We start from the raw sequence: 11,107 nt of genomic DNA on the forward strand, positions 1-11,107 counted from the left end.
GCGTATGCGTATGTGTGTATGTGTATGCGCCTGTGAGCATGTATATGTGTATATGCACACCCTCAAAAGACGTTTACAAATAGATAAAATATATTGATACTAGGACAAGAAGAGAGGTATAACATGCAGAAATAAATATGTATAAATAAAAGATGGCTGTTAACATTCTCTCTCTCTCTCTCTCTCTCTCTCCCACACACACACACATATATATATATTTATATGTGTGTGTGTGTGTAATATATGGTGGTTGTTGTTACAGGGTGTGCACTTGTTGCAGTGGTGAATCTATTCCTCTCGCATTAATTATTGCTTAAAAATAAACACACAATCCTTTTAAAGTATTTCTGAGCATAAAACGGATTTTAAATGATATAAATCACTTTACATAAACAAACTGAATTTTATAAAATTCTATAAATTACAAAATAAATATGAATTTTTTTTTTTTCTTGCGCTTAAAATTAAAAATAAAAGTGAAGAATAATTGGAGTAAGATTGGTGTATATGTAATATCAATAAGAAATATTATTAGTAGTCATTTATAAGTAATGGACAATGGCTGAAATAGGAAAAGGGGAACTTTCTGCTGGGTTCGAGACGAAAATAAAATGGCAACCGAAAACATTAGTTTATACAAACCAGACGAGTTTATATAGATCGAAATCTATACAAATTAAGTCATAACATAAACTGAATGGCATAGGGACATGAGGAAATAAAATGAATCTTCCCAACGAAATCATTTAATTCGATAGATTAAACAGGTGGTAAGGATTAAGTTTATGCTAACTTTGGTCCGAAAATTTAAGAGTAAAAGTTGTACACAGATAAGGACAAGATTATTGTGCATGACAGAACGAACAAAAGAAGGATATATCACTGTTTTTATGAGAGTAAAAGAACATTTTTAAATAATGTTTTTCGTGAGATTCATTATAAATACATTATATGACAAGATGTAGTTAGACCAATTTCTTTTATGGCATATTGAAGTCGAATAGCCTCTTATAGGTTCACCATGTTAATCTGTAATGACTGGTCGTCTTACCTATCATGTGAGTTTGGAACATTGGTTGAGTCCTGTGCTTTGATTGGACGAGTATTGCGCGGGATATGGAACGTTGTGCGTAATACATTCTCAAACAACTAATCTGAATCTGCGTTTGAGCCTACCCTCTGTCTATATATAGGTCTAACAAAGCATCCTGAACAGAGGAGTGAGCGATTTACATGAAGGCGTGTCATGTTATTTTCCTATGGGATTGCACCTAGAAAGTTCCCCTCCCAGGCACAAGTCCGGGCAAGGCTGTTAATGGAAGACCAGCAGTCGCCCATGTATACCGACCTCCTCTCTCCACGCCACCAGTGTTATCCAAGGGAAAAGCAAAGGCCGATACAACTTGGCACCTGTGACGTCGCAACTCATTTCTACAGCTGAGTGAACTGGAGCAACGTGAAATAAGTGTCTTGCTCAAGAACACAACACGCAGCCCGGTCCGGGATTCGAACTCACAACCTCATGATCATAAGCTCGACGCTCTAACCACTGATCCGTGCGCCTTATCGATTAATTCAACTAGAGTGCAATTAATTTCTTCTTTAACTGTTGAACAAATTACTAGAAGCTTTAATGATGAGTATTTCCTCTATGTGCGTTTGTGTGTGTCTGCGTTTGTCCCCACCACCACTACCACTACCACTTAACAACCAGTGCTGGCGTGTTTACGTCCCCGATAGAATAAGTACCAGGCTTTAAAAAAAAAAAAGTACTGAGTTCGATACAATCGACTATAAATTCTTCAAGGCGGTGGCCCTGGCATGGCTACAGTCTAATGACTGAAACAATTAAAAGATAAAATTATTTAATTTGAAAACTGTTAAGATCAAATTATAGTTTCAATTATTGAATTTTCAGCAAATGCATTCATATACCTTCTAACCACGAAAAAGAAAATATCGTGATGTACATGTGAATGGAACGTAGCTCACCCATAAGCCCTCGCTTTAATCATCCATATTATCCCACCATCCGTCCAGTACCATATTATGATACAAACAGCTGTGGACTTTGCACCGTATTTCAAAATAGATGACGGGGGAAATTAGTGCCTGTTGTGTGATGATAATATTGAATAATGAATTTACCATCATTTGTATATATTTAAGCCCCCAACGAGTGTGGTTGTTATGACTGTCAATTCCTATATCATATAAAATATAGTGCTCTTACACCATGTCAATTTTTGCTTTATTAATTTGCCAAATTCTGGTTCTGTCATCAAACTTTGAGTTAAGTTTCTTTACTGTTTGATTTTAGCGCGATTCAGATTTGTTCAACATGGATTGTATTTGGCTTTGAGGTTAACAGGGTTAGTTACTGATTCCAAATGGTCTCATTATAATAAAGTATATTTTCTGTCCAAACCTGATATATATTTATTCATTTCATTTGAAAGCTATGTTTATCCACTCATCCCAATCTCATGTTTCTTGTTTTTATTTCTCTGATATATGTTGTTTTTAAACAACGTATTAGCTATTTGGTATTTTAGCTGTTAAATGAATAAACTATAGCAATTTTTAAAGAAAAACTCAGGATCAGAAATAAGATATCCAAATATTAAAAATAAATGTAATGTAAATATATCTGTTGGACGAGCATACCTATGATGCCATCTGTTCCAACCATAATCAAGCCTTATTTTAGAGCATGTAAGGCACATTATCTATACCCAATCTTTAGTTACAGAAGATGATAGAATATGGTGTGAGAGATTTGGTTACTATTTCTAGCAATTCGAGTAGCCTCTTAGAGGCCCCTGCGTTGGCTGGTTTATATATTTCTATTGTGTATTTGATTGATGTATTGTTTATGGTAGTCTCAACTGTTGTTGGACTGGTTATTTCAGTTGTGAAATTGATGTTATATTTTATTTTGCCTGGTAGCAAAAGTTTGAAGGCATCTATAAATTATTTTAGTGAATATATGTATTGCATATCAACATTGGTGATTCCTTTTGTGTTAGCTGTATTCATTTAGTACAAGGATGACATTATGTTCGTTCGTTGATTTTTTTTCTCCCCAATAATAGCCAAGACCGGCACCGTAATATTCAGCACCCTAGACTAACCCTTCCTACAATGACAGCCTCTTATTCTAGTTTTCTTCAACAACTCTCCTGACGGAAAACTACAATTAACTTACAAACAAGAAATCTATAATAAATCGTGAATTGTTATACAATGAAAAACGAGCTTCAAAGCGATGACTTCCATATTTATTCTTAACACATGCCGGCAGATTCGAACGTAGGTATGCAAATCATTGTCGTGTTCATCACAGAAAAACATTACCTTTACGATGAATATGTGTTCATAACACACTCAATTCACGAGTTGTTGATACCAAGGATTTTAGGACTACGATATTTCAACATGTTTTCTCTTCAGCCAGAAGCCTCTCCCACACCGGACCGATGATTCAAATAAGAGCCGATAACCTTGTTTATGATTTCAGCGGATAAACTGTCCACTGATCCATGCCAACCGATAATAAATCGTCATACACACGGTGAACAGCGAGATTCAAAACAATGGCTTGCATATTTACTCTTAACACGTTCCGGCAGATTCGAAAGTAACTACGCTAATCGCTGTTGTGTTCGTCACAGGAGAACAGTTTCTTTACGATGAATATGTGTTCATAACACATCCGATTCATTATTAAAGAGATTCTGAAACACTGGTGTTTTGATATGCCGTGTCCCGTCAGCCAGAAGCACACGTGTTGAGGTAGTCACTTGAAGCTTGCCTTTCGAAGTGTTTTGCATCTTTATTCACGCATACGTCAGGTTCAACTATCATGGCATTTTGTGAAAAGTTTTTATTGGCCAAACGGCATTCTAACTGTGGCCATCCAGTTTTTTTATATGTCTAGGTCTGAGCTGCCCACTATATTTTTGAGACAGTTTTAGATTTGAGAGGTGAGATAGTAGTTAGATTTGAGAGATACTGAATCGCCATTTCTAATAAACCGATAAACTGCATACGAAACACCGTTGTTGGCTCGGCAGAGCTATTGTTGCAGTTGTTTTGTTGCTGTTGGCAGGTCTAATGAATAGACTTATGATCAAAGGTGTTCCGACCGAGACTATTCCTCCTCGTTATGTTTTCTAATGTTTCCCGCATTTAAGAATATAATATGAGGACATTTGGCTGCTATTTCTAGCAGTTCAAAAGACCACATAGCATACCTCCTCTTTGACTCGGTAGAAAGTGTTGTCGCAGACTGTTAAAGACATGAAATTATTTTACTAAATACCTTAGATTATTTATTTCCTTCTACAGTTTAAAATCCTGCTAGATCGACTTTTCATCTCTTCGGAGGTCGATAATTTATCATTTATATGCTGATATTGAGTCAGTAATGTACTTCTCCACTTTCAGTTTGTGGCCTTGTACCAATGTTCATGTTGTTGTTACTGTCTAACCTAGAATGTAACGATGATAATTTTGAAACACATGAACTTCTACATATATTTTTGTTGAATTTTAATCCCTCTTCGAAGAACTCTGCCAACTAAAAGGGGAAATTCTTCGATCAATGGTTCTCACTGACAATTATGTAGATTTTTATTATTGTTAATGTCTCTTTTCAGTCCCGGGTCAGTTCTAATTGCACAGACATGGAATCAAAGGTACTTTGTAACTATCTCGTGTTTCAATCGTATATAATTTATCTAGAACTGCATTATCTAACGGGTCCTTGGAATCATCAGTTGAAATTGATGAGATATCTGTCTTAAGATTGTGAGTAATGTGTTGGCTCTGTGTAGAGTTCTAAATTTATACTGCGATTTGGAAAGCGATATCAAGAACTAACCTTTTTGAAATATTTGAAGGCGTTCATAGGAGGAGGATGGGTCTTTATGCAAGTTGACTCTCGAGTTTCCACAAGGCTTTAGAAATGTTATGATTTTGCACAGCTTCCCGATTCAGTAAATTTGAAAGTGCTTATACGAGTTGTTACCGTGATTTCTTCGAGCCCTAGATATTTTAGATATATGTTTGTAGTTTAATCAGGCCCAGTCACTTTAGGAGTTTTAGATTTCTCTATTGAGTTATATGTGATTAAAAATGCAAGAGATCGAGATTTAGTTTAGGTGGAAGGTACATACGTTTTTCTTTTTCATCTTGCGAATAAAACCAATACCGTTTCTGGTATTGCAATCCTGACCACAGTTACATCGCAAGCATCCTTTCGATGAAGGCATTTAACTCAAGCTATCTCCAATAATGTCTTTGTTACACGTTCTCTTATGCACATGTTCCGACATCCACCCATCCATCCATCCATCACATATGCGCTTGCAACCGTCAACTCACATTGCTGGAAATTCACACTCGCTCGACCAGAATATCTTTGTATCACCGCAATCTCTCATTTGATAGACTGTTCCCCTCTGCGAAAAGAGAGACTCATCTTAGCCGCTTTTTTTTTTTTTTTTTTTCGTTGGTAAGAAGAAAACAAAATACCTTATTCACTGACTTGACTAAATTCTTTTTCTTTTGATTATTTTAATCATAGAATCCATAAAATTTGTATATTAGCTATTTCAATCAAGTTGGATTACTTCTGCAAGAAGCAGCTTAGTGTCCGTTAAACATTGTTAAATTATTATTAACTGCACAGAAAAAGGAAGAAATATGGGAAGGTATATAATAAAAGTAATTTCTTTTACTCTTCTTCACTGCAGCATCTGGTGGTTGAACTCGTTAAATGTCTCACGAGAGCGTTTAATTGGTGTGGGTTGGTGCGCATATTATTGGAAGTTATTATCGCGGTCGTTGATGTTGACATTGCTAATTACACTCTATAATGCTCTATTGCTCTGTGTGTGTGTGTGTGTGTGTGTGTGTGTGTGTGTGTGTGTGTGTGTGTGTGTGTGTGTGTGTGTGTGTGCGCGCGTGCGTGTGTGTGTGTGTGTGGCTTATTTGCTAATGTTGTTGGTGTTTCTTTTTGGTTCATTTTTGTATTGCAAATGATGATGATGATGTCTTCGTCATTAGTAATGGTTACTACTGCTGATAATTTTGTTACTGCTGTTGCTGCTGCTGCTACTCTTGTTGCTGCTGCCCTGCTGCTTTTGTTGCAGCTGTTGTTGCTGTTGTAGTTAAAGCGTCATGTGATATTTTGATATCCATCAACACAACCCAGTTCTGTAGTAATAGTTTAACTATGAAACTTAACTGTTTATCATTCTGACAAACCTACCATGTTCCCATTATCCGTCTCTTGGTGTTAAGGGTCCCTGTAATCTTTATTGGGGTGGTTAGAAAAAAAAGTAGTAATGTAAGAGCATGTTTTAACCATGATGATCTACGTGGTAGTAATTATAAGCAGTAATCAGTGGTGGTGGCGGTGGCGGTGGTAATAATGCGGATATCACTGGAAATGTAATAGTGATACTGACCGTATTGTGGTGGTAAGTGATCTTATTTGTGCTATAGTATCGCAGTAGCAGTGATGGTGTCAGCGACAGTATTGTAAGGGTTGTGGCTATGTGACAAGACTATAATTATAAACGGCTGACGTTGCCAAAATATAGAGTAACAGCGAGACTAGACCATCAAGTACTATGATGGATTTTTAAGGGAATTTGATGCTGTTAGGTAGGGGTTACGGAGAGCGTGGGGTGATGTGATTGTCCCCCTACAACTCCCTAAAATTACGCTGCAATAATTTTAATACCTCCCTCCCATATATTAAACCGTAATGCTATGTAACACAGTAAAATCATCCAGACTTCAAGTCGAAAACTGAACAGTAGCTTACTTACTCGAAGTGTCAAGCTGATGGGAGAGAGAAGGGGTGGGAAAAACATGCGTAAACTGCAGAACTGATAGAGTAAGGAGAGGGAGACAATGAAAATAAAACAATTATATTTTTTTTAAAAAAACCAGCATCGACTATAATTATCTTGAAAGTTAAGACGTAGACGAACTGTGTTGGGGTGGGTGGTATACTCCTATGGGACAGAAATTTGAGAATTGAATAATGAAAGAATGTTTTCAGATTTAAGCTGGAGTGTTAAGTGAAAGAAAGTATATTTTAAACTTGATGTTTCCGCTTGGAAAATGCAATAAATAACCGACCCAGTTTAGGATATTTAGACACGTAGCAATTCTAAGTGAACACAATTTTATTCAACTGCAGAGACTAACAAGACCAGTGATTAATTCTTGCATATATGAAGCTAAGTATATTAGAAATGAAAATCGCTTATTCGATAAGATGTATATCTGTAAGGGGTTTATATTTAACAAAGGTTTTGTTGTCAATTCTCCATAGGTTCGGTGAGGTATTTAAAATGAAGTGTTCAGTACTGCGATAACGAAATACCTGCAAAAGCCATGAACTCACGACCCATTATTTATTTATTTATTTATTTATTTATTTATTTATGTGTTTCAGCCAAGTGGCTGCGGTCATGCTGGTGCACCATTCAATTCTTTGACTTTATACACTTCATTTTATTGCCGCAAAATATTAATTATCCAACTCTGATTACTAAAACAAAGTATTCTGAAGAATTATAATTTATTCTTTCGCGATCATTTTATACCTGCAAGTCTATTTTATAAGTGCAAGACGAAATTATCAACTTTCTTTGTAATGCACGTTTACATTATATGACGGTTGTTACCTTTTGAGGGAACGATGCTTTTCAGGAATCCCATCACTAGATCAGTAGAGTATAATGACCACAATAACTACTTTGTTGGATTTTAAGAGGATTTATAATCTATCAAAGGGTGTTTGCTAGTGTTTACGAAGAGTAGGTATGGTATCATTGTTCCTTCCTCCACCACTTACAATTATTCTGACGTGATACTGCGATGATTTTAACAACCTACTCCTTTCTCATACATTAAACCCTTAAGTTATGCGACACAGGAAAATAAGCCAGACTTGAAGTCAAGTCTGACATCCAAGTATAAGAGGAAAGAAGAGAGAAAGGGAAGAAGAAATAACAGGAGAGAGAAAGCGTAAAAGAAAAGAAGAGAGGAAGTTATTCTCAGACCAGAAACCAGACTAGAATGCTTCCAACAAATGAACTCTGCTAAAGATACTTATGGACCAGGCAAGTGTGTTAAACAGAGTAACAGACTAAATCTACCACCCAAGGTCAAGAATGAGTTTCCCCACAGTTTTTGTCAACCAAATAAGCATTCGAAAACCACTAATGTTCATATCCTTCTCAACAGCATATTGGCAGCATAAGTAAATTTGCTTCAAGCAGGAATAGAAATCGTCTCTAATTTTTGGTTCGCCGGAAGTTACCTGCTATATTACAGTGCTGTTAACGGTGTAATTAATTATCTTTCTTCAATTCGAAATGCAATCAATCATTATGTATTGAACTTTTTTTAAAAACAGCCAACTGCAATAATTTTTCAACGACATTCTATAAACACACATTGGGCAGATGGCTGATTCATTTAAGAATCGGTATCATAATTATGTCGCCAGCTTCAAGAGAATCAATAAGAGACATTTAACATCTTAGACCGATTTTGTGTAGCGACTGAAGGAAAATGTAATTAAGTATAATATAACTTGATCCATAGTAAGACACGCAAAACCGTACAATATCATTTCCAGGAGATGCCGACTCTGCTCCGAGAAATCCCCGTCTATTCTGTCGACCAATGAGAAGACCGTTAATATAATCTCAGAAAGACTCTCAAGATGCCTACATGCATATAAATGTACTTTAGCTTTAACCTACCCATCCTTATAAATACGAAGTAGCTATTTAACTCATGTGAACGTGTGTGTGCCAAACCACACGTGTGCGAATGCTTACATCTTCGTGGATGCTTGTATGAGCGAGTTTACATGCGTCATCCAGTTTGCACGAGGGAGTTTACACATCTATATCCGTCAACGTTTATTTTTAATTCTTTTCTTTCTGTACTGCGTATTCGTTTCTTTTTTGCGTCTGTTATTCTATTTTTGATCTTCTATATAAATGAAGATATACCCTTTAATTCGCTACTTTGCTTTACATGAAATGAGAAGATACATCGCGGAATTGTTATTTAAATAAGTTATATCTATTTATCACCTGAAGAGACACATCTGCACCATTTGATACTCCTGAACCAGTTGTTTAGTATCCTATTCGTGAGGAATCGGTGCTAGTTGTGTCGAAACAATTGTTGTGATTAATAGAAGTTCTCGTATCTTCCATCTTCTGTCTTCCATTTACTATTTGCTATACACACACACACACACACACACACACACACACACACACACACACAAAATTAACATAAACAGCTAGGCGCAATGTAATATTATAAAGCAAAAAGTTTAATCGTCACTACGACCCAATTTACGTAGTCGCTACTGATGATGCCTGCGAAATAGGCGAAACAGGTCTAGTATAGTAATTCTAGGGATGGTTATGGGGCTGTTACCTCCCCTGTCAGTGTGTATATATTGCGCTCTTCTTTCTAGCAATGTAGGTGCTTCGGCACCCTCAGTCACGTGTATGTGAAATACGCACATACAAGCACTATGTGACAATGCGTGTATATAGATCCATTCGTATATGTACGCAAAGGTGTGTATGTGTATGTATATATGACTGTCTATGTATGTATATGTGTACGTGTCTGCATGTAAATACTATAACATGCCAAATTGTATCCTTCACAGGTACATGAAACTACTCCACAAGTGTCGACGCATAAACACACGCGCGCTTATATGAGAATGTGTATATATATAGATATATATACATACACCTATGTTTTTACGCGCATGTGTGTGTGTGTGTGTGAGTGCGTATATGTATGTGTGTATCTATTTGTATATGTGCGTATATGCATGTAGCAAGAGAGAGAAAGAAAAGAAAATAAGGACAGTTTTATGTTTATTTTTTACTTTGCTTTGATCTCTCCCAGCGCGCCCGTCAAACTTACTGTTTATACACATGTGTAAGAGCATTTATATTTATGTATATATGTATGTGTACACGTATGTATACACATGTGTATATATATACATATATATATATATATGCATATGTGTGTGTCTGCGCGCATATGTGTGTGTCTGCGTGTGTATATACATGTATTATATACTTTTTCTAATTTATAAGCTTTCTCTCATATATATATATGCATTTTGTTTTGTATGTATTTACTTATTGAACGACATAACGGAAGTACTATTTGAAAAATATAAATTATCCACATGACATTGTTATGATTTTAAAATTCGATCGAGAACACTCCAGAGAAAAATGTAATTCTCACTAGCTAAATAAACCCACAGCTCTTCGACCTGTAACTAGTTTCGTAAGTGCCAACGCGCGTGACTCTCGGACCTTGAGTCACTCTGTTGCTTCCGCTAAATATTAATAAAAATATACATATACTCATATTTTGAGTTCATTTTTTCCTCTTTGCATCACCATACCTATATACAGGCGCGAAATTGTAATGTTATTTTGGACGTTGACTGATGAGTAATAAAGCTACGAATTTTATGCTTGTTATATTTTTGTAAAATGTTGTGTTTTTTTTTTTTTAAATATATTCATGTAATGCTACGCACTTCTGATTTTTGCAGTCATTTGTAAAATATTCTTGGAATATATTTCGTGTGACGTCTACTTCTGTCTCTTTCTCTTTATTTGCCTCACTTTCTCTCTCTTTTCCTCCCTAATACTTTGCTTCTTTCTTCGTTCTGACTTTCTAACTGTTCTTCTCTTGTGACCAGTCCTACAGGACATTTTCATTTTTTTTTTACGTTACCTATATCTGTCTGCCTTGTGGCTGCACAGCTTTCTTTTTTTTTTTTTGTATATGTATGATTTACGTTGGTGTGCTTGTTTTCGTCATTGTCCTGTACATTCGTTAGCTATTCCCAGTAGCTCTCCGCCGCTGGCGCCACCAAAAGGGAACAATATCAGCGTTAAAGGCGCGAAATTTAATGATCTTTTGAACGTTGACTGATGAGGAATAAGCTACGAATTTTTTCTGTTGTGTTTTTTGTTAAATGTTTGATATATATATATATATATATATA

The 11,107-nt window shown here is 35.9% G+C and overlaps 1 long non-coding RNA gene across 1 annotated transcript in view; it reads left to right on the forward strand.

Annotated features, from left to right (window-relative positions):
• Positions 1 to 11,107, forward strand: part of LOC128248148 (uncharacterized) — a 42,380-nt gene that overhangs the window by 4,100 nt on the left and 27,173 nt on the right. The gene's annotated exons all lie outside the window — the stretch shown is intronic.

This window comes from Octopus bimaculoides, chromosome 6 (genome assembly GCF_001194135.2).
Source record: "Octopus bimaculoides isolate UCB-OBI-ISO-001 chromosome 6, ASM119413v2, whole genome shotgun sequence".
Classification (NCBI taxonomy): domain Eukaryota; kingdom Metazoa; phylum Mollusca; class Cephalopoda; order Octopoda; family Octopodidae; genus Octopus; species Octopus bimaculoides.